The 25,600-nt window shown below is 44.9% G+C and overlaps 1 protein-coding gene across 1 annotated transcript in view; it reads right to left on the bottom strand.

The window, feature by feature from the left end:
• KANK1 (KN motif and ankyrin repeat domains 1) overlaps window positions 1-25,120 on the bottom strand; it is a 199,494-nt gene extending 174,374 nt beyond the window's left edge. Inside the window, exon 1 of the mRNA XM_040417110.1 lies at window positions 24,949-25,120. The gene's annotated coding sequence lies outside the window, so the exon portion shown is untranslated. The remainder of the gene's footprint in view (window positions 1-24,948) is intronic.
• Window positions 25,121-25,600: the final 480 nt, after the last annotated feature.

Raw genomic sequence — 25,600 nt, 5'->3', positions numbered from 1 at the left:
GGGGTTATTTGTGGGGTTTTTCTACTGTCTGGGCATTGTAGAACCTCAGGAAACATGACAGGTGCTCAGAAAGTCAGAGCTGCTTCAAAAAGCGGAAATTCACATTTTTGGACCATAGTTTGTAAACGCTATAACTTTTACCCAAACCATTTTTTTTTTTACCCAAACATTTATTTTTATTTTTTTATCAAAGACATGTAGAATAAGTTTAGAGAAAAATTTATATATAGATGTTTTTTTTAAAAATAAAATTACAACTGAAAGTGAAAAAAGTCATTTTTTTGCAAAAATTTCGTTAAATTTCAATTAATAACAAAAAAAGTAAAAATGTCAGCAGCAATGAAATGGGTGGGAGAAGCTATAAACTAGCTAGTCATTGTTAGTGGCAGTGATAGGGGAGTGTCTATGTAACTAGCTGATGGGAGGAGCCATAAACCAGCTGGGTGTTAGACACTCCTTTATCACTGCCCCCAACACCCAGCTAGTTTATAGCTCCTCCCACCAGCTAGTTACATAGACACTCCCCTATCACTGCCCCTATGTAACTAGCTGGTGGGAGGAGCTATAAACTAGCTGGGTGTTAGGGGAGTGTCTATGTAACTAACTGGTGGGAGGAGCTATAAACTAGCTGGGTGTTAGGGGCAGTGATAGGGGAGTGTCTATGTAACTAGCTGGTCGGAGGAGCTATAAACTAGCTGGGTGATGTTAGGGGCAGTGATAGGGGAGTGTCTATGTAACTGGTTAGTGGGAGGAGCTATAAACTAGCTGGGTGATGTTAGGGGCAGTGATAGGGGAGTGTCTATGTAACTAGCTGGGTGTCAGGGGCAGTGATAGGGGAGTGCCTATATGTAACTAGCTGGTGGGAGGAGCTATAAACTAGCTGGGTGTTAGACACTCCCCTATCACTGCCTCTAACACCCAGCTAATTTATAACTCCCCCCACCAGCTAGTTACATAGACACTCCCCTATCACTGCCTCTATGTAACTAGCTGGGTGTCAGGGGCAGTGATAGGGGAGTGTCTATGTAACTAGCTGGTGGGGGGAGTTATAAATTAGCTGGGTGTTAGAGGCAGTGATAAGGGAGTGTCTATGTAATTAGCTGGTGGGAGGAGCTATAAACTAGCTGAGTGTTAGAGGCATTGATAAGGGAGTGTATGTAACTAGCTGGGTGTCAGGGGCAGTGATAGGGGAGTGTCTATGTAACTAGCTGGTGGGAGGAGCTATAAACTAGCTGGGTGTTGTTAGGAGCAGTGATAGGGGAGTGTATGTAACTATCTGGTGGGAGGAGCTATAAACTAGCTGGGTGTTATTAGAAGCAGTGATAGGGGAGTGTCTATGTAACTAGCTGGTGGGAGGAGCTATAAACTAGCTGGGTGTTGTTAGGAGCAGTAATAGGGGAGTGTATGTAACTAGCTGGTGGGAGGAGCTATAAACTAGCTGGGTGTTAGGGGCAGTGCTGGAGTTGTGGCAGAAAAAGAAGTTCATCATGGGTTTGGGTGGATACAGAGCAGGAAGTGCTACATACAGGATGGAAACCAACCAGAGGGATTTGTTTACATGGCGACAATGGGTCAAAAAGAGTCCAAATTTTTCTCCACATTAAATCACCATCTATATTCTGGTATGAAACAACAATACTATGCAACCAAATCCATGATGCCTCAGCATTATTATTACTGTATCTCAGTAAGCCATAGGTTTCATATGGATTTTTTTCTGTCAGACTCCTTACATGGGTACCACGAAAAATATTGTACATTTTTCAAACCAGCACCTGGATCTGAATCAGGGTTGTCACGAAATCAACATTTTTATTCGATTTCGATACCATACAAAAGTATTGCGACACTCGATAAAATAAAACACCAAAAAAGCCGCGTGCATTCTGCATTTTATGGAACATCCGGCCCATATCAGTCCTATCCTATTTTTAAAAAAACTGATCACAACTCCCTGTCAGAGGTCGGGTGAAAGCTATGCAATTCTGCAGCCGGCACCTGCCTCCTGTATTTGTATCAATAGTTTAGTTATCTTCATTGGTGGCACAGAGGCCACAGCCCCTCCCCTCTCATTGGTGGCGGTGGCAGCGGCACGGGGGGGGGGGGGGGTGGTTTGGGGTGGAAGAGACTGCTTCCCACTCCCCTGTGCTGCTGAGGGAACATGGCGCATGCTGATAGCAGCGTGCGCCATGTTCTGTGATACTAGGCTGTGCAGTAGTGTAGCCTAGTATCAGTAAAGGGCAAATCCCAGTATCGAATCGATACCGGTACAAAAGTATCGATTGGGTATCGACAATTCGATACAACCCTAATCTGAATACTATTGTAATTGCATGCAATGAAAAATTTTGTACAGCCAGTGAGTTATTCAGTGAAATATATCTGTATAGCGCCACCTGCGGTTTGCTCTCTTTCAAAATTCTTTGCCCAGCTCACTGAGATGGAAGCACATGCTCAGTTCCATCCTTTAACTGAAACCAGCTACAGCAGAGAGGACATACACCCTGAGCTGCCAGCTTGAAATAAATCTAGCAGAGCAATTGGAGCAATTAATGGAGAGATCTCTGGATTAATGTGCAGTACATGGCTGGTTCTAGCTTTCTTAGGCTACTTTCACACTAGCGTTAATATTTTCCGGTATCTAGATCCATCATAGGGTCTCAATACCGGAAAAAAAAACGCTTCAGTTTTGTCGCCATTCATTGTCAATGGGGACAAAACGTAACTGAACAGAACGCTCCAAAATGCATTCCATTCCCATACCGGAGAGCAAACCGCAGCATGCTCCAGTTTGTTTTCTATCCTGGGATGCGGAGCAAGACGGATCCGGCATGACCCACAATGCAAGTCAATGGGGACTGATCCGTTTTCTCCGACACAATAGAAAACGGATCCGTCCCCCATCGACTTTCATTGTAGTTCATGACGGATCCGTCTTGGGCATGTTAAAGATAATACAGCCGGATCCGTTCATAACGGTTGTATTATCAGTAATGGAAGTGTTTTTACTGAGCCCTGACGGATCCAGCAAAAACGCTAGTGTGAAAGTAGCCTTAGAAAGAGATTGTTATGTACTATATGAGGTCTGATTTTCAGTTTTTACATTAGTCATGGGATAACCTCTATGATTTTGACAGAAAAAAAATAATGAGGCATGCTCCTTTGGAGACATCAGCTCAGTACTTCTAACAGCTTTAACCCAATTTAGCGCTCTACTTATCTTGCCTCCCCTTTTCCCAGTAAAGAATTTTAAATATGTGCCAAGTACAGGCACCGATTGGGACTGGTTCTGGCTTTTTTAACAGGAAGGGATTTGTTGCGTGGATTAAAGTCTCAACACATAATTCACATTCTTGTGCATTACATTTAGAAGAGAGATCCAAGGGTTCTCCTGACAGATCATGCAAAAAGCCACAGAGCAGGTGCAGGAGTGACTGGACCATCTCCAGTGTCAAACTACTAAACAAACATTAAAATGCTGCATTTCAGTACGTTTTCTAGTTTCCATGAGCCTTGGATCGAAAAGGAGTCATCTGGGCTACAGATTAGGATAGATCATCAAAATCAGATCAGTGGTGGTCTGACTCCCATTACCAGTCAGTTGTTTGAATGGGCCATGCTGCTTTTGTGGGTGCTGTGTCCTCTTCAGTGTTTGCCTGTCCCTTGTAATGCGATGCAGGGTAATTACAATGTTCAACCCCTTCAAGTGAACGGAGAGGAAGCTGTAATTACCCTGCACCGCCGCTACATGGGAGACGGTGTGCAGGCAAACATTAAAGAGGACAGGGCTACAGCCTCCTTCCAACAGTTGATAGGAAGAGATGCCAGGAGTAAGACCGCCACAGATCTGATATTTTTTATTTGCTAGTTTATTAGAGCTAGGCATGTATACCTGAGTTAGTCTGTCAATGATTGCCAAAGGATCTGTAATTACCTTATAAAAATAGCTTTTATTAATGTCCTCTGTCCCTTTCAAGACCGTTGCTATAGCTCATCTGTCTCCGGCTAGGAAGACAGAGGGGCGGTCCTTCACACTGTATGCCTGGATTAGGCTTCAGAGTGAGGAGGCGTGTCTCAGTAATCCAATCTGATTGGCTGGCAGGGGAGGGAATGCAGTTTTGGCCTCAGAGAACTGGCAGAGGAGCCATCTTGAGAAGATCCTCATAATGTAGGATTTAAAACAGCCGTAACTAAGGGGAAAACTCAAGGAAAACAGTGGTATGTGAAGAAACTAAAGATTGCGTTATGCATAATGCTACTGCAGCAGTAACATATGCTAAAATGGATTTTTTTTTATGAAAATATGACAGTTATCCTTTAAACATACAAATTCAAAGCCACAAATTCAAAGACTATTTAAAGCAGACAAACATTTCTAATATGTAAAAGGCTTCCCCAGATTGTTAGGTGAGCCAAAGATTGCGGTCATCTTCCATTGCCGTCAGCTGTGAATAGGTGCTAAAGTTCATACAGGAGTTTTCCTCTGGATAGGTCATCAGTATCGGATTAGTGGGGGTGCAACAGCTGGGACCCTCGCCGATCAGCTGGTTTAGAAGGCAGTGGCAGGCGGCCTTCTGTCTGCTTTTCCTAGGCCACCAACGTCACGGTCATCGAGCACGTGGCCTAGGCACAGTTCAGCCCCAGTTCAGCATCTTGCTTGGTAAGCTGCGAGAAGGCTGCAGCGGTACTGCGAGCGCCAGTGCCTTCTCAAACAGCTGATTGGTGGGACTCTTGGGTGTCAGACCCCCACCAATCAGATACTGATGACCTATCCAGTATCTGATTGGTGGGGCAGAGATATGCGGCTTCCTCTGCCTTCTGATCAGAGCCCCCCAGAGTGAAATCGCAGGGCTCCAATCAGTTACCATGGCAGGCTGGACGCTGCTAAAGCCTTCCAGGACTGCCATGGTAAGTTCCCTGCTGCTCTGTGCACCAGGCACAGCACAGACGAGACAGTAAAAAAATCCTATTCACCCTAAAACATATCTATTAGCGTGAAGAGGACAAGGGATCTAAAGATCCTAGGTTCTAGCCCCCTTAGGGGGCTAATGGTTATTAAAAAGTTAAAAAACACTAAATATAAAAAGTTTTAAATCACCCCCTTTTCCCAATTTTACATATAAAAATATATCAATTTAAAAAATATATTATATATACACATTAGGTATCACCGTGTTCGAAATTTCCTGTGCGGTGAACGCCGTAATTATGGGAAAATAAAATAATAATGAACACACGATTAGCCATTTTTTTGTCATTTTGTTCCCCCAAAAAAATTGAACAAACAGTGATCAAAAAGTTGTACAAAAATGGTACCAAAATATAAAAAGGTTATAGCTGTCAGAATATGGCGATACAAAAGAAAATGTTGATGTTTTCAAACATTTATTTATTTTTAAACAAAATGTGAAAAGTATACAAGTTTGGTATTGCCACAATCATTTTGAGCCACACAATAAGGACATCATATTATTTTTAGCACACAGTGTCAAAACCCCAGAAACCTTGGTGGAATTTTAACCCATGATTTTTTTTTTTCCTGTTTTCTCATTCCAGACGTGATAAATTAAACGGCGGCAATAAAAAAAATGCATCTTGTCCCACAAAAAATAAGCCCCCATATGGCTATGTGAACAGGAAAAAAAAAAAAAAAGTTATGGCTATCGGAACGTGGGAAGGAAAAATAAAACATGTAAAAATTAAAATAGGCCTGGTCTTTAAAGGGTTAATGGACGATTGCCTTTCTGACAAATGGACGTTAAAAGTGTTCCCCTTCAATTGTATGGGGCTGTTGGTCAGTGCAAACGGACAAGCTAGAACATGTTTTTTTTTTTTTAGGTCCGTTATTCACTGGCCGTCCAAAAAAAAAAAAAACTTCTGTGTAAATAACCCCATAGACTACCATTGTTCTTAAAACGTCACATAACCGTTTTTCACTATTGTGTGAATGAAGCTTCATGAAGGTAGCACGCTTCCATAAACGGTCTATATTCAAAATCACAAAAAGCATATATTAGCAATGTTTCAGCCCATATGTACAGCTGAGGTCTAACTAGTTATGGGGGGGGGCGGGAACATTGCTAATATGCTGCGAGTGCTTTAGATAGAGAAGACTCTTTATGGAAAGAGCGCAGTGCCCCCATGTACTTGTGAGGTTAGGTCATCAATATTTTACTTACGAAAAAGCCCTTTAAAAGGGGTTGTTCAGTTATAATCAACATCCTTTAAAATTTTTGAAGCCATTTATGAAGGGAGCTGTATTTCTGTAATGTATTTCTTGTATCTTCCGTTCTGGGCTGTAGTGACATGTCCATGCAGCTCTTATTTCCAGTGATTTTATGTTACTGGGGGTGTCAAAGCAGCCACAGAGGAGTGTATGTAAATAGCAGGTGGGAGGAGCTATAAGTTAGTTGGGCGTTCGGGGCGGTGCTAGAGCTGTGACTGAGAAAGGAGAAGTGCATCATGGGTTTGGTTGGATAGACAGTAGTGCCATATACAGGATGCAAACCAACCAGAGTGAATGCTTTACATGATGAAAATGCATCAGAAGGGTCCAAATTGCAACTGCCTGCTTGTCAATAATGGCTACTGTTATCGCTCGTCCACATACAAATTCATTGTTTCTGGGCAGAAGATCACTGTTCACACAGCACGACCTGTGACCCAGAAACAATGATAAACGTGTCTACATGAAAGATCATTTCAAAAACACTCGTTCACTGGGTGATCTGCAGCACCATTACATAAGCAGGTTATCGGGAACGAACGGGCAGTGTACATGTGCTTTAAAGGGGTTCTGCACTTTCATTTAACTTATCTATCCAGAGGATAGATCATCAGCTTCTGATCGGCGGGGGTCCAATCACCGCCAATCAGCTGTTTGAGAAGGCAGCGGCGCTCCAGCAGCTCCGCGGCCTTCTCACTGTTTACAGCCGGCCGAGTGACGTCACGACTAGTATCAACTAGCGTGGGCGTGGCTAAGCTCTGTTCACTTGAATGGAGCTTAGCCCCGCCCACGCTAGTTGATACTAGTCGTGACGTCACTCGGCTGGCGGTAAACAGTGAGAAGGCCACGGCGCTGCTGGAGCGCCGCTGCCTTCTCAAACAGCTGATCGGCGGGGGTCCCGGGTGTCAGACCCCCGCCGATCAGAAGCTGATGCTCTATCCAGAGGATAGATCATCAGTTAAATGAAAGTGCAGAACCCCTTTAAGAGGCTGCCAGACACCTTATCTTTTGTTCCTCCTAACATATGCCAAACAATGTTAGGTCAGCTCCACATACAGTATATTAGTTTTGTCCGGCCAGATATTTTTGGCAGGGAGCAGTACACAACTAATATGGGTGCACAGCACTTCAGGGCTCAGATCCAGCCTGTATACTGATAGCGCCAGACAGAAAAACTGAGCATGCAGCGTTATTTCTGTCTGCTGCTATTTGACATCCGGCATCCCAACTGATGCGCCGAATGTGCGATAACGATCTGAGCCGGACAGCCTTAGCCCCCTATACGTTAGATGGCAAGTCTTTGTGTATGACCACTTAGGTTTTCAGAGCTTGGAAGAAAAAAAAAAAAAATTATAATAATAATAATAATTTGACTAAAGGGGGAATGACAGGTTCCAATCCTCACCTGATAAATCCTCCACCGTTGCAGTGCTGCCGTTTTGGTGGTCCATGTCAGCCTCTGTTTACTTGGCTGCAGCGATGACCTGCTCATATACAATGTACTGCTGCAGCAAAATAAAGGTCAATGGGGACCACCAGAGCTGGAACAGCAGGTGATTTACTGGTTACTGGCCATTTTTTTTGTGAACTCTGAAACTTTTCTTCCAGTCCTACAAGAGTCTGAATTATCTATGACAGTAACAAGAACTAGACTGTGCCAAATTAGAGGAATTTGCTTTCTGTATACTGTAATAGCCTCACAAAAAAAATAAAAATCACAACAAAGTATTCAGGGAGAGGAGGAATCCACACAGGGCTGTGACAGCTGGCTAATGGTCAAAGTCCTTCTCTGGTGTCCTAATTTGTATGAGGAAATGATTAGTCAGGAGATCAAAGCTCGGCTGGGGTGAATGGATATTTGGCCAGTACCCAGGCTTTGCTTTTAGGTAAATACTGGGGCTCCTTTGTATATTAGCTAACTTTCTATGACCTTTGGCGTTCCTTGATGTTGTCCAAAGCTTTTCTAAAGCACAGAGGGTTACACTTATACTCAAAAATATTGAATATTATATTACAAGATGTTTAATAAAAAAATCTAAACGCAAATAGAACATGATCGCAAAAAAAATGGTGTTACTATATTAAACTTCTAAAATTAAAGAGGTCTTAAAGAAAAAAAAAAACACTGAATTTAACTAGTGTCAAGTCTACAGTGCTTGTTTCAGGAGTTACTGATGGCACATGCTATCAGAATAGGATATACATCAGTGTGAGGGTCTGACTGCTAAGGTCACTTGCACAAAGTGACAATAGTGCTAAAAAAAAAAAAAAAAAAAAAAAAAAAAAAAAAAAACACACCACACACTGCACCACTTCATCTACACCAGGCTTTCTTGAGAGGTTGTATGGCTGGCATATTACCCTGCGACAACCCCGTCATATTCTCTTCTTGCATTGGATGCAGTTGCCTGGTGATCGGTACTATAGTGCCCACAAAAGCAGTGCCACACATCTTTGTTCTGTTCTTTTGCTCTACTTGTGATTGGAGTAGAGAACACAATACTATACATTTAGTTTTGGATGAAATAAATAAGCAATTATCACTGTACCTCTGACTATAATCTGTGGGAGAAGGACCCAGAACTAAATACTGTATTTTCTGCACTATAAGACGCATTCAAGGTACTACTTATTAAACTTTCCATGGTGGTTTAATAAAGTGGAGGGTCCAATATCAGTAAAATACACACTCTGCTGCATACACACCTGACCAACACGCCTATACTACACAACCGACCAGGCTGAAAGAAAGTTCCAGAATTGAGGCACACTGGATTGGTGACGACGTTAAACCATCACTCAATCAGCCTGGGCAGCTCCGTGATCACGATTTAAGTGTCTTCTGGCATCCTGAAGTATGGGCAGGCTTGGGGGCAGAGACCATACAGCATCTCCACCCCTTGGGCTAGAACTCTCAGCCAGGTAGACAGGAGCACTGATGCAGGCTTCAGTTCCCGTGTATGCAAACAATCAAGTAGAGGGAAGAGGTAGCACGAGTCGTTGCAGAAGCAGTCACAGGGTCTGGCACTGTTGGACCACCCTGACTGCGGATTATGAGACTCAGGCACTTTTTAGCAAGTTTTTTTCTTGCTAAAAAAGTGCGTCTTATAGTCTGCAAGAAAAATATAAATAGGTTTCTAGATTAATATTTTTTTTTCTCCCCAAATATGTGGTTAGTTAGGATGGTAATCCAGAGGAGCTTTCTACTAAATGCTTTTTCTTTAGTTACAGAAGATAAAAATACATAAGGCATTACATGATTGGTCTAGAGTGGCACACACAATTTGCCATATAGGTCTTCCTATCCTTTTAGTATGCAAACTTTATTTTACATGAGCATTTTGTTATGTCAGCATTTTCTTCTTCCAAAAACACTCTGAGAGGATAAACCAATAAGAATGGCTAGTCCAACTTTTTATTTTGTGGCAGGGGGAAAATTTAAACCCCAGCAGCCTGGCCAACAAAAATTCATGGTACGGGTCAATTACACTGTGAATAAAAGAGGTTCCCATACATACAATAGCACAGCAAACCTCAAGTATGATCTAAGCATCCTAAAGTGCCCTCCACTCTTATTCACTTACAGAGAGGTGGGCAGGACATGGAGATTACATAAACCAGTCCCATTAGGCAGCTCAAAAGCTGGTCCCTGGAAGATGAAACACTTGGGTTCATTCAGTTCTCATGAATTCATTCCACCCCGCAGTGGCATCATTTGAACCGCCAGTAACATTTGCACACATCTGACAATTCAATTCAGCTTCAGATAGTGAATCTATTGTTAGTGCTCCAGATCCTAAACATCCTGCTCTATCACCATGTTAATCAAATAATAGCCAAAACGCCTCATCCCTGACCATTAAAAGATCAATAATGCCCTCCTGGAGATACTTACATTACAGCCTTCTGATTGAGGAAATTGGATAAGACTGAAATAAAATGATATAGGAGAATGGTCTACAGCCATGGTCTTCTTAGACTTTATTAGAATTTCCTTGAACCCATTTTATGCACGAGTCCTCTGTGCTACAACACTGAAGCCTTCAACCTGGCAACGGTCCAAGGCTTTCTGTGCCCCTCCACATTCCTAGAAGAAGTGACATTATGGATGTCACGATTATCTGACAATAAAATCTGGAAAGCCCTGACCATTAACAGCAAAATCCAGAGGGGGGGTTGACAGAAAACGCATTTTTTATTCAATAGAAGTGGCTCAATTGTAAATTACTATAAGAGCAAAATCATAATTACCGTACGCCAACTCCACATCAAACATAGAAATTGATATGAATTGTACAGTATAAGGCTCCATTCACACATCCGTAATAATGGGTCCGCATCCGTTCCGTAAAAATGCGGAACAGGTGCGGACCCATTCATTCTCTATGGCGAAGGAATGGATGCGGAGAGGACACCATGTGCTCTCCGCATCCGCATTTCCGGAGCGGGCCCCCGATCTTCCGGTCCACGGCTCCCGGAAAAAAAATAGAACATGTTCTATTCTTGTCCGCAATTGCGGACAAGAATAGACATTTCTATGGGGGTGCCGGCTGAGTGTATTGCGGATCCGTAATGCACTACGGATGTGTGAATGCACCCTAAACAGAGATTGTCTGATCTATTGTTATTAGCCAAACCAGTGCCACCGATAGCCCCTGTACCAATACAGATTATTACCACCATATGATTTCCCAGTCACTTACTAAGGCCTCATGCACACGACAGTATTTTTTCACGGTCCGCAAAACGGGGTTCTGTTGTTCCGTGATCAGTGTCCGTTTTTTTTTTCCCGTGTGCGTTTGCCCTGAAAATGATAGGAAAAAAATGGACACGGATCACGGACGTGGATGACATTCTTGTGTGCCTCAGTGTTTTTTCACGGACCCATTGACTTGAATGGGTCCGCGAACAGTTGTCCGTGAAAAAAAATAGGACAGGTCATATTTTTTTGACGGACAGGAAACACGGATCACGGACGACAAACGGTACATTTCCAAAGTTTTCAACGCCGCAGAAAATCACGGAAAACGGAACAACGGACACGGAACCCAACAACGGTCGTGTGCATGAGGTCTAAGGCTACTTTCACACTAGCGTTGTTTGAATCCGGAGTTCAATTCCGACACCGTAACTGCCCGCCGGATCCGGAAAAACGTGTGAAAACGGATTACATTTGAATCCTGATCAGGATTTTGATCACAATGAAAAAATGCATTGGAAAAAACGGATCCGCCATTTATGGACTAACTTTTTTTCACATTTTTCGGGTTTAACATGCAAAAGCCGGATCTGTTTTGACGGAACACACGGCGCCGGATACGGCATTAATGCAAGTCAATGGGAAAAAGGCCGGATCCGGCGTTCAGTCAAAGTGTTCCGGATTTTTGGCCGGAGGTAAAAATACAACATGCTACGGTTTTCTAAAGAGACTGAACTGAAGACATCCTGATGCATCCTGAACGGATTACTCTTCATTCAGAATGCATGGGATAAAACTGATCAGTTCTTTTCCGGATTTGAGCCCCTAGGACGGAACTCAGCGCCGGAAAAGAAAAAACACTAGCGTGAAAGTACCCTAAGGCTCCATTCACACGTCCGCAAATGGGTCCACATCCGTTCCGCAATTTTTCGGAACGGGTGCGGACCCATTCATTTTCTATGGGGACGGAATGGATGTAGACAGCACACAGCGTACTGTCAGCATCCGCATTTGTGGAGCGCGGCCCTGATCTTCGGGTCCACAGCTCCGCAAAAGATAGAACATGTCCTATTCTTGTCCGCAGCTTGTGGACAAGAATAGGCATTTCTATAGGGATGCCTGGCGGGTGTGTTGCGGGTCCGCAACCACACCACTGACGTGTGAATGGAGCCTAAAGGTGGCCACAAGTAGCCACTTGTCTCCTGTATACTGAAACATGTATGCTTGGGCAAGTCGAACATACACTATATGGACAAAAGTAATGGGACACCTACAGGAGCTTTTATGATATCCCATTCTAAATCCATAGGCTTAATATGGAGTTTGTTCCCCGTTTGCAGCTAAAACAGCTTCCACTGTAAGAAGGCCTTCTACAAGATTGTGGACTGTGTCTGTGGAAAATTTTGCACATTCATCCAGAAGAACATTTGTGAGGTCAGACACTGATGTTGGAGGAGAGGGCCTGGCTTGTGATCCTTTTCCTAGTTCATCCCAAAGGTGTCCGATGAGGTTGAGGTCAGGACTGTGTGGGACGGTCAAGATCTTCCACACAAACTCACCCAACCATGCCTTTATGGACCTTGCTTTTACACTGGGGCACCGTCATGCTAGAAAAGGGCCTTCCCCAAACCGCTCCCAAAAATTGGAAGTGTATAATTGTCCAAAATGTCTTGGTATGCTGAACCATGAACAGTTCCCTTGGCTGGAACTACGGGGCCTAGGCCAACCCCTGAAGAACAACCCTATAGCATTAGCCCTCCTCCACCAAAGCAATGCGGTCAGACAAGTAATGTGCTCTTGGTATTCGCCAAACCAAGACTTATTCATCAGACTACAAGATAGAGAAGCGCAATTGGTCACTTCACATAAAATGTTTCCACTGCTCCACAGTCTAGCGGCGGCGGTTTTTACACCGCTTCATCTGACATCAGACTTGGCTCCAAGGCTCCTGGACTGACTTCACTGGATGTACGGTCGCAGCCCTTTAACTCCCACATGGATGCAGTCAATGACAGGCCTCAGCACCAACAAGTCAGCAAGCAGCTTGAGCCTGGACAACCCCTTTAAGATTTGTCATCACCTAACATGGCCCAAAACGTGACCATTACTAGGACAATAAGAGTCTGTTCCACATCTCCAGCTGTTGCAGTATCATTTAGCAGTGATAATTCATTATACATTGGATCCAGTTTACAAACAAGTCACTAGATTGAAGCCAACAACAAGCTCTCATGATTCATCGGCAGCAGATGCAGAAAAGGCGCCCACACCCAGTAGGTAGCAACGATTTGTACAATCGCTTGGCCAACACATGTGAAAAATAATATATAAATATATAATAAACTGGGAGTAATGCTAGACCAGGGTGAGCAACCTCCAGCTGCTGTGAAAAGACAAATTCCAGCATGTTACCTTCATTATTGCTGTTCTGAGAAATGATACCTGCTGGGAGTTGCTAACCCCAGTGCTAGACAAAGGGTACCGACCTGGAGGACATGGAGATCTACAGCTATGAGACGCAAGTTACTTGAGAACTGCAGTCATGAAAATGGTTCTGCTTATGGGTCACAAAGTGTCCGACTGCATTACTGGAAAGATATTAATGGGTTGTCCCATGAAAAATATTCTAGAGCTTTCAAACCAGCACCTGGATATGAATACTTTTGTAATTACACATACTCAATGTCAACCTTTAACTGCCTCCTGAGCGGTGATTGAAGCAGAAAAGGACACGCCCCTGAGCTGCAGTAGAAAGGGCACACCCTTGAGCTGCCAGCTTGACATAAATCTAGTCTGGGAGTCTGTCACCAAGTCTTCATGTTTTGGACTGCTTATATAGCGTTCTTGCACACACGCACATGATTATAACAGTACCTTTGTTGTTTTTGTCCCATCTAGTAAGGCTGAAAAAAGTGATAAAGTTATGTAAATGAGGGAAAACATGTGCCCAGACATTACCAGTGAGCCATGGCATTAACCAGTGCATGCGTACGCCACATGTCTGTCTCTCTGCCCATAGCAGGGAGAGCACCGCGCATGCCTGGGCCCGGCGTTGAAGTGTGCTGGCAAGACCTGAAGAGGATGACGCTAGATCATTACAGGGCGGTACAGAGGATACATTGAGGAGTGGTTAGGCTACTTTCACGCTCACGTTTTGTGCGGATCAGTCATGGACGGATCCGTTCAGATAATACAACCATCTGCATCTGTTCAGAGTGGATCCGTTTGTATCATCTTTAACATAGCCAAGACGGATCAGTCTTGAACACCATTGAAAGTCAATGGAGGACGGATCATTTTTCTATGGTGTCATATTGTGTCCGTGAAAACGGATCCGTCCCCATTGACTTACATTGTGTGTCAGAAAGGATCCATTTGGCTCAGTTTCATCAGACGGACAACAAAACGCTGCAAGCAGCGTTTTGGTGTCAGTCTCCAAAGCGGAATGGAGACTGAACTGATACATTCTGAGCGGATCCTTTTCCATTCAAAATGCATTAGGGCAAAACTGATCCGTTTTGGATCACTTGTGAGAGCCCTGAACGGATCTCACAAACGGAAAGCCAAAACGCCAGTGTGACTTAGATGTGCAGATCACTGAAGGACCTGGGCACTTGCAGCCTGAAAGCCACCCCTAGGCACATGTGTGCCCTCATTTGCATAACTTCATAAACTTTTTTTTCAACCTTACTAGATGGGACAAAAAAACAACAAGGTACTGTTATAATCGTGTGTGTGTGTGCGCAAGAACGCTACATAAGCAGTCAAAAACATGAAAACTTGGTGACAGACTCCTTTTAAGGTTAAATCAAACACTGATCGAAAAGTCTAGACAAAAAAAATAAATAATATTGCAATACATTAAAAAATATGCATTAGGCCTCCTGCACACGACCGTTGTGTGCACCCGTGGCCGTTGTGCCGTTTTCCAATGGGTCCGTGGAAAAAACGGAAAATGCACCGTTTTGCAGCCGCATCCGTGATCCGTGTTTCATGGCCGTGAAAAAAATATGACCTGTCCTATTTTTTTCACGGCCAACGGTTCACGGACCCATTCAAGTCAATGGGTCCGTGAAAGAACACGGATGCACACAAGATTGGCATCCGTGTCCGTGATCCGTGGCCGTAGGTTACTTTTTATACAGACGGATCCGAAGATCCGTCTGCATAAAGCTTATCATTGATGGCCAGTGCGGCCCCCCCCCCTCTATTGTAATTATTCGTTGGTGGCACAGTGTGCGCCCCCCCCTCCCTCCCTCTATTGTAATAATTCGTTGGTGGCACAGTGTGCGCCCCCCATCGGCCCCCCCCCCCTCCCTCTATAGCATTAACAACATTGGTGGCCAGTGTGCGGCCTCCCATCTCCCCCCCCCCCCCATCATCATTGGTGGCAGCGGAGTTCCGATCGGAGTCCCAGTTTAATCGCTGGGGCTCCGATCGGTAACCATGGCAACCAGGACGCTACTACAGTCCTGGTTGCCATGGTTACATAGCAATAGTACAGTAGTAGAAGATTCATACTTACCGGCTGCTGCGATGTTAGTGTCCGGCCGGGAGCTCCACCTACTGGTAAGTGACAGCCTCAGGTCTGTGCGGCGCATTGCTAAATAAACTGTCACTTACCAGTAGGAGGAGCTCCCGGCCGGACACGAACATCGCAGATCCCAGGTAAGTATGAATCTTTGCTAGTGACCCGCTGCCACCAATGATCGGGGGGGGAGATGGGAGGCCGCACACTGGCCACCAATGTTGTTAATGCTATAGAGGGAGGGGGGGGGGCGATGGGGGGCGCACACTGTGCCACCAACGATTTATTACAATAAAGGGAGGAAGGGGGGGGGCGCACACTGTGCCACCAACGATTTATTACAATAGAGGGAGGAAGGGGGGGGGGGGGCGGGGGGGCGCACACTGGCCACCAATGTTGTTAATGCTATAGAGGGAGGGGGGGGGGGGCGATGGGGGGCGCACACTGTGCCACCAACGATTTATTACAATAAAGGGAGGAAGGGGGGGGGGCGCACACTGTGCCACCAACGATTTATTACAATAGATATTCAAACTGGGGAGGGGGGGGGGGGGGGTCTGCCCCCTGCTGCCTGGCAGCCCTGATCTCTTACAGGGGGATATGATAGTACAATTAACCCCTTCAGGTGCGGCACTTGAGGGGTTAATTGTGCTGATCACGGCCCCCTGTAAGAGATCGGATGCTGCTAGGCAGCAGGGGGCAGTCATGTACACAGTTTGTAGTATATTCTAACTAGAAGCGTCCCCATCACCATGGGAACGCCTCTGTGTTAGAATATACTGTCGGAAATGAGGTTTCACGATCTAACTCATATCCGACAGTATATTCTAACATAGGGGCGTTCCCATGGTGATGGGGACGCTTCAAGTTAAAATATACCATCGGATTGGAGAAAACTCCGATCCGATGGTATAAAAGGGACTCCTGACTTTACATTGAAAGTCAATGGGGGACGGATCACGGAAAAACGGGACCCGTTTTTGCGGACCGCAAAAAAATACGTTCGTGTGCAGGAGGCCTTAAGAAGGTAATAAAATCCTTTAAAAAAAAAGAGGATTAAAGATCACCAGGATCAACCTTATTAAACTAGACATACTGCCTGGTAGGGCTCAACATGCAGATTAAAACTATACCTTTCTTTTGTCTGTATGCTAAATAGCTGCGTTTTAATTCATATGCAAATAAGCAATTAGAGCCGCAGGAGGCGGGGCTGAATCATCTGAGCACTGCTTTGTAACGCCCCCCGCACTGTCTAGCCCTGTCAATCAATGGGATGAGGGAGTGTGCAGTCTGAGGGCAGAGCTGTGTCCAGGCTTATACATATCTACTGTATATAGGTGTATTATACACATTGAGCAGATGGCAATCTACATATTACTGCTTTATTCACAGACACAATATAGGATTAGAAAGGCACCAATAATTTGGGATTGCTTATAAGCATAGAAAAAAAATATTATATCTATGTGGTAATACTATAGCTTAGTGGTATACAGTGGTCTACCCTGTATGTTAGAGATCCCAGGTTCAAGTTCAAGGAGAGATGTACATTTTCTGTTATTTAATTTTTAAGAATAATAAGAATAATAAGAAGGCCTTACTATATTTAGGATAGGCCATCAGTATTTAAGTCTCGGAAAATCCCTATTACTATTCCTTGTACTGCTTATATCCTAGCAAGGCACCAAAATACACTCCCTTCAAAAGAAAAAAAAAAAAAAACACCCATCTCTTTTACCACTTTCAGATGCCTCATAGTGGGCCTCCAGCTCCATGACCTGCCTTATCTCTGCGGCCCTGCTGCGTGAGGCCGGGCCCCCGATTCATCATTCCGCTTACCTCACCAGTGCATAATACAGTAAGTAGCATCACAGCAATAGTCAATTCTACTCAGTCTGTCTGAAAAACTTCTACAGCAAGAAAAACTATTGACAGCAAGAATAGAGAAACTCAGTGGAAGCACAATAGAAAGGAGTCCTTCAGTTCCACTGTACTATTAAACCACCACAGAGCCCTGGTTGCCGTTATAACTGGAAGCCATAGCACAGATTGGCCATACACAAATGTATATTGTTTGAGTTTGCTGATTCTGGGGGGGAATTTCACAACCATTTTATCTATATGGACCCCATCTACCTCTCCCCAATGGCAATTGGATTGCAACATGCCTGATCCTTTTATTCTTGGAGAGATAGCCACTGTCAGGCTCTTCTGGCTGTGGTTTTTCTCCCCTCTCCCCTCTCAGAACTGACATGTGTAAGGTGGGGTCAGGAGATCTAGCAGTGACCCAAACAAGCTTTTCTCATGTGTATGGTCAGACTTATGCTGGATTTACACGACCTCACCTGGCAAGCAATTATCTGGAGAAAATTGATCCTTCCTGATAATTGCCTGCTTGTCAGTGGAGGTGAAGAGCTGCATTTACATGCAGTGATCACCTCTGCTGCACGGGCTCAAGTGATGGCTACGGCTGTTATTCATACTGCACAATCTGCTACCCAGAAACAAATTAATGTGCTGCAAGAAAGAACACACATTCAACGATAGCACATTTACATGGGTAGATAATTGGAAACTGGTGGTCATAGTAACATTTGTTCCCAACAAGCGGCCCAAGAACGGGACGATGTAAATCGACCAGAAGTTCCCTGAAATAAGTAAAAGGTCCCTTTACATGGGACGATATTACAGCAGATTGTCTGGAAGGAAGCAGCAATCAACCCACAATGTGGTGTATCCCCATAAATAATTCCATGTATTAAGGTATACAGACCCGGATGGATGGCACCTCCACAACATGTGTTTCGCGTCAGCTTCCTCAGGAAAGACTCCCCTGAGGAAGCTGACTTGAAACACGTGTCGGGGTGTTGTGGAGGTGCCATCCATCCAGATCTGTATAGCTTAAAGGGCTTCTGTCCAAACAAACATTATTTGTGTGGGGATGCATACACCATCATATGTGGGCATTCCCTTAAGGGGTTGTCTGCAGTTTATGATTTTTGTCCTTCTGGAGAAGTAAAAAAGGCGGAAAAAGAGCCAGAAAACAAACACCACCACTTCACATCAAAGTGTAAAAGTGGAGTGGGGTTGAAAGATTTGACAACCTGTACTTAGACAGAAATGTGAAGAATCTGCATCCTGAGATGGGAAGGGTTTATGCCAAAAAAACTAGAGACTCTTGACAGATATTTCGTAGCAAGCAGACAAAGAAACTTATCTTGCAAGTTCAGATTAAATCCCATCACTCTGCCTGGTCCTTCTCTCGCACAATTCCCTTGCCCCAACAAGCTGTGAGGATGCAGAACTGGGGATTGAGATAACCCCTTTAAGACATGAACTTGATAGGTATAGGTCTTTTAAAGGATTGCTAGGTCATATTTGCCAGCCCTAAAAGGTGTATTCCAATCTGGGATTTGGACATGCCATAAATGTCCGATAGGTGCGAGTTCAACGCATCTCAAAAATAAGTGGTCCTAACCACCGTCACGTGGCTGCTTTAAATGGAGAGATGGCAGTGGATGCTTGGCTCTCTCCATTGACTTCTATGACAATTTCTAAAACAGCATTGAAAAATGGTAGCCCTTGGATTATAAATTCTACCCAGGGGATAAGTCTCTGATCAGCAGAGGTCCGAACACTGGGACCCACGGTGGTCATGAGAATGGGGACCCATACTTCCCATCTGCATGGGCAGGAGGTCACACATGTGCGCTGCCTCTCTATTTAGCTATATGGCGCTGCAAGAGATAGCCGTGCACTTGTATTCTGTCATCGGTGGCAGTCCCATAGTGAAAGATGGAACGGCACATACGCACGTGTGTCTGCTGCTCAATTCGAACGCAGAGCACGGGCCACTGTGGTCAGACCTCCGCCAATCACACACCCAATGGGATGACTTATCCCATGCTTAAAAGGCAAATGTTCAAATAATGCCACAACACTTCAAAAATCCCCCCCCCCCCCACACACACACAGAAAAATACACCACAGAATCCCCCCAAAAAAAAAAAAAAAACGCACACACACACAACTAAAACCTGAACGGACATAGGGGAACATTTATCAAGACCAGAGTTTTCATCGCCTGACTTGATTCCTCCTGTACAGCTGGAGGATGCACCAAATTTAGGCAACTTTCACATCTGCTGCACTACGATCTGGCCACCAGAGCATGCTGAGAACCAGCCAGACACAAACTGCAGCGGTTTGTGCCTGGCCGATAATCAGCATATTTTCCGGATCTCCGTCGGACCCCATTATAGTTAATGGAGCCAGACGGGCATTACGGTTGCATCGGGCAGTGTCGGATCCAGAGAGTTCTCTGCCTGCTGGAATCCATGCCTTAGGGCTCACGCGCACGAATGTGTGCCGGCTGTGCCCATATTACAGCCACAAACACTTCAATGGGTCTTCTATCCGAAAGATACGGAGCGGAGGCATGGTGCAAAACGGATGCATTGAAGCACTACGGGGCGCTCCCGCGGCATTTCGGTCTGTGCCTCAGCACCACAAAAAATAATAATAGAACATGCTCTATTTTTCTGCGGTGTGGATGGATCGCTGACCCATTCAAGTTGAATGGGTCTGCATCTGCCAGAGCAGGCCACAGGGATGGTGCCCGTGCATTAGGGACCGCATGGACGGTGAACAGAGGCTTACGCCACAGAAAAGCAAAAACAATAATTGACTTTATTCACATTTACTAGAAACTTTGCCTCTCAGGCAGAACGTGGTTAATGGAAAATCAATAAATGTCTGGAATTTGAAGCTCTGCCAAATGTATGAAGATATCAATCCATTGAATTGCAAGGGTCAACAAAGGACACAAAAGCAAAATATCTCGCATTATACGGAAAAATGGCCTGAGATGTCACCTACCTGCAGGGAATCAGTCACACAAGTTTATGCCGCCCCAGCTGCTAAGTCCTAACAGCTTAAAGGGATTTTCTGGTAAAATAATTATTTTTACTCAAGAGCTCACAGCCTGTCCCCTGAAACAGAAGATCCATACTTACCTGCTCTCTGTTGCTCCAGTCCTCTGCGCTGTTAACATCCAGCTGGCTGTGGACATGGTCACATGCACGGGTCCAGCCAATGACTGGCTTTAGAAGTGATGTGACCACAAGCAGCACGTCAGTGATGAAGCCAGTCATGTGACCATGTTCACAGCCAGCGGGATATAAACCGTGCAGGTACCGGATGATGGAGACAGCGCGGACCAGGTAAGTATGAATCTTCTGTTTCAGTGGGTCATGCTGCAGGAACACATTAAAAAATAAGGGGAGATTTATCCAACTGGTGTAAAGTATAATTGGCTTAGTTGCCCATAGCAACCAATCAGAATTCACATTTTATTTTCCAGAATTGTCAAAGATGAAAGGTGGAATCTGATTGGTTGCTATGGGCAACTAACCCAGCTCTACTTTACATCAGTTTCATAAATCTCCCCCATCATTTTTACTGGAAAAACCCTTTAAGTGCCCGCTGACGAGTCCCGGCTTTCCCTGCCCTGGTTAGGCTACTTTCACACTTGCGGCAGAGAGATCCGGCAAGCAGTTCCGTCGCCGGAACTGCCTGCCGGATCAGGCAAAATGTATGCTAACTGATGGCATTAGTAAGACTGATCAGGATCCTGATCAGTCTTAAAAATGCCTGATCAGTCGAAAAAATGCATTGAAATGCCGGATCCGTCTTTCCGGTGTCATCCGGCAAAAACGGATCCGGCATTTATTTTTTCACCTTTTTTTCAGTCTGCGCATGCGCATACCGGAAGGACGGATCCGGCATTCTGAATGCCGGATCCGGCACTAATACATTCCTATGGGAAAAAATGCCTGATCCGGCATTCAGGCAAGTCTTCAGTTTTTTTAGCCGGAGATAAAACCGTAGCATGCTACGGTTTTCTCTTTTGCCTGATCAGTCAAAACGACTGAACTGAAGACATACTGATGCAAACTGAACGGATTACTCTCCATTCAGAATGCATGGGGACATACCTGATCAGTTCTTTTCTGGTATAGAGCCCCTGTGACGGAACTCTATGCCGGAAAAGAACAACGCAAGTGTGAAAGTAGCCTTAACAGTCTTTTTTTCCAATTGACACCAGCAGCAGGGAGTGAGAAGAGCCGCAAGCTCATGAATATCAGAACTCATCGGCATGCGCTGGCGATGTTCAATACCGAATTTTAGCACAACAGTTGGAGCAATTTAAAGAAAAAAAAAAAAGAAAAAGGGGACCTGTCACTAGTTTACATGAAGCTACAGGCTGTGTTCACATGAAGTTTTTGTCCCATGCTGACATATACGTTAAACGGTTGCCTCAGACAGATGACATACTGTGGCATCCAGCACCATAGGGTTACACTGTAATAAAAATGAATCCGTTAACGTATAATTCTTTTTTTTTCTACATATGGCTTGTTTTTGCGGGACAAAATGCACTTTTTAATGGCACCATTTCTGGTTTTATAAAAGGTGGTGGGAAGCGGGCAAAAAAATATTTACACCACAGTTTTATGGGAGGGGGGGTTTGTACACCATTTCCTATGCGGTAAAACTGATCTGTTACTTTTATCCTCTAGGTCAGTACAATTACGTCGATACCACATATGTATAGTTTTTCTTGAGTTTTAAATACTGAAAAAAATTTAAATTATGAAAAAAAAAAAAAAAAAGTAGCTCAGGAAGGGGTAATGCGATACCACGAAACGCATCTAGCTTAGACAGGACCCCAAATTTTGGACCACTTGGGAAGCTGGAGGATTGCACTGGATAGTCGCAAAGAGAAACCGCCACACGAATGGTATATTCGACAAGTAACTTGTAAGACCTGATTCCAAGGTGAAGGTCTGACTACATGTGACAAACAGCTGCCAGTGTGTGAATTTAGGACGAATATGATACGTATGCTATTGGTCTACACATCCAGAGGACCATAGTACAAAACAACTTTGTCGACCTATCAAGTGAGACGGTAAGGGCTCTTTCACACCTGCGTTCTTTTCTTCCGGCATAGAGTTCCGTCGTCGGGGCTCTTTGCCGGAAGAATCCTGATCAGTTTTATCCTAATGCATTCTGAATGGAGAGAAATCAGGATGTCTTCAGTTCCGGACCGGAACGTTTTTTGGCAGGAGAAAATACCGCAGCATGCTGCGCTTTTTGCTCCGGCCAAAAATCCTGAAGACTTGCCGCAAGGCCGGATTTGGAATTAATGCCCATTGAAAGGCATTAATCCGGACTTAAGCTAAACGTCGTTTCGGCGCATTACCGGATCCGACGTTTAGCTTTTTCTGAATGGTTACCATGGCTGCCGGGACGCTAAAGTCCTGGCAGCCATGGTAAAGTGTAGTGGGGAGCGGGGGAGAAGTATACTTACCGTCCGTGCGGCTCCCGGGACGCTTCAGAGTGACGTCAGGGCGCCCCACGCGCATGGATGACATGATCACGTCATCCATGCGCATGGGGTGCTCTGACGTCACTCTGAAGCGTCCCGGGAGCCGCACGGACTGTAAGTATACTGCTCCCCCGCTCCCCACTACTACTATGGCAGCCAGGACTTTAATAGCGTCCTGGGTGCCATAGTAACACTGAACGCATTTTGAAGACGGATCCGTCTTCAAATGCTTTCAGTTCACTTGCATTTTTCCGGATCCGGCGGGCACCTCCGGCAAATGGAGTACACGACGGATCCGGACAACGCAAGTGTGAAGAGCCCTAAGACCGTTTTATTTTATCCAGCTATATTCCAAAACATTCGTTGCCAATATTCCAGTGGGACGCCGCTGGTGCATGCAAAATAGCGGGACGCCGCTTTGCTTTGTTCACTGATTGTGCATTGGGACATTAGAAACTTTCGGATACCTTTGTCAATATATCAAATTGAATGCTGTTTTTATCGCGACCTATAAATTTTAGACTTTTCCCATACGAACAGTTATACGAATATTTATACGATTTTCTTCATATTATTTATGTGAATCGATTATTCCATTTTTTTTCCTCGAAATTTTTGATATTTTACCTTATTGTATTCCATTGTTTTATGAGATTTAATACATGTTGGGAATTTTGGGTATGTTGTTTAGGTATTTATTTTAATTATATGTGAAAACTTACCGCCGTTGAATTATTGCCACCTACTATATCTATTGATACTATCTGCAAATAAAATTTCAAATAGTTCAGATATCCTGAGTGCCCAGTTATCATTGTTTACTTGGTAAAGGGTTAAAGTGGTTGTTTCATCTGGGACTGTCGCCAGGATGGGGGAATCAGCAACCTACAGCACTCCAGCTGTTCTGAAACTACAACTCCTCTTCACTTCTATTAGAGTTACAAGAACAGCCAAGTAAAGTGTGCAGTGTGCATGCTGGGAGTTGTAGTTTGGCAGCAGCTGGAGTGCCGAAGGTTGCCGATCCCTGTGCCAAGATATGCCATCAAAGTCAGATAGGTGCAGGTCCCACTTTGGGGATCTCTAAAACTCACCAGGCATGCGCATAGTGCTCTCCATTAATTTCTATGGGAGTTGACTATTTTCAGCATAGAAATGAATTGAGAGCGAAATGCGCAGGCGCCGCTCTATTCACTTCTATGGGAATCCTGGAGATAGCCAAGCAATTTTCGCCAGTCCCATAGAAATAAACGGAGGGTGGCCGCACATGCACACTTTGGGGGTGGTGTTCTGGTGATAGGACCCACACCTGACACTAGTGGCATAGCCTAGCGCTATGCCACCAAGGTCTTAAACTGGTGATGTGAACAGCCCCTAAAACCAGTGGGAGATTCCCTCTAACTACTGACATTTAGTGGTAAGGCTCTGTTCACACCTCCACTTGCGATATCTGCTGTCGGCTCAGTCATCGGAGCAGAACAATGAAATTCAGAGAAAGGTCAGATCCAGGAAAGGACAGTAACCACTGCCTAGAATCCATGTCTTGTTGGTCATTTCCAAGTTCTGCCCGGGCTTCTAACAGAATCTGACGCCTCATCTACCCCTGAGTGGAAGTGTGAACACAGCCCAACTCAGAAATGATGGATACCAGTTATGTCCACGTGACCTCGTGGTATACATACGCTATATAGACGCTCAGTCCATCCACTGGGAAAGCTGGGTGACCACCAGTATGGTGGACATGAGGGAGTGCTCCAGAGTTCCTAGACATGCATCCTCAGACCTGATATCAAGAAGAAGTGGGGTGCTCAGGGGCCCCAAATATCGCCACAGCTGTCATCGTCCACACCATCTATAGGAATACACTCATTTAATGCCTTTGACCAGACTTTTACAACCCGATTCTCATTCTCCTGTGACCAGAGTCGGGCAAATAGCGGGTAACACTGTCTGCAGGTGTCCAAACAGACAGAGGTCCGGAGCAAACAACTCCCAGCACTACCCCCCATGTGCCGGTGACCTGCTGCTGCCCCGTCCACCCGGCAATCCCAAGCTGCTCTCCAGCCTCCATCAGGTGGAGCTCCGGCCGCAGACAGACTACTCACCTCAGCTCTAGTTATCCCATACGAAGTAGAGGTAAACTCCCAGGTAAGTACTGAAAGCCACTCCGCGTGCCCAGAAATCCAACCAGCAGCAGAGAGGAGCGAGGTCAGCCGTTACCGACAGCACGGCATCCTGCTCACCGCCCGGCGCGCACCTCTCTCCGGTTATCAGTCTTTGTAGCAGGAGCCACTCACTGCACATGCGCACTGGAGAGTCAACAAGCCTCCCTGCTGGCCGCAGGTTCACACGCTGGATGTGTGGGGGAGACAAGGGGAGGAAGACTATGGATAGTGCTAAAGGGCAAAAGCAGTCCTGAACTGAGGTCAGTATAATCACATACAAAGCAGTCCTGCACTGAGGTCAGTATAGTCACAGGTAAAGCAGTCCTGCACTGAAGTCAGTATAATCACAGATAAAGCAGCACTGCACTGAGGTCAGTATAATCACATACAAAGCAGTCCTGAACTGAGGTCAGTATAATCACATACAAAGCAGTCCTGAACTGAGGTCAGTGTAGTCACATACAAAGCAGTCCTGCACTGAGGTCAGTATAGTCACAGGTAAAGCAGTCCTGCACTGAAGTCAGTATAATCACAGATAAAGCAGCACTGCACTGAGGTCAGTATAATCACATACAAAGCAGTCCTGTACTGA

This window comes from Bufo bufo, chromosome 2 (genome assembly GCF_905171765.1).
Source record: "Bufo bufo chromosome 2, aBufBuf1.1, whole genome shotgun sequence".
Lineage (NCBI taxonomy): Eukaryota > Metazoa > Chordata > Amphibia > Anura > Bufonidae > Bufo > Bufo bufo.
Note: the sequence above shows the minus strand (reverse complement) of the source record. Positions and strands in the feature narration are given on the sequence as shown.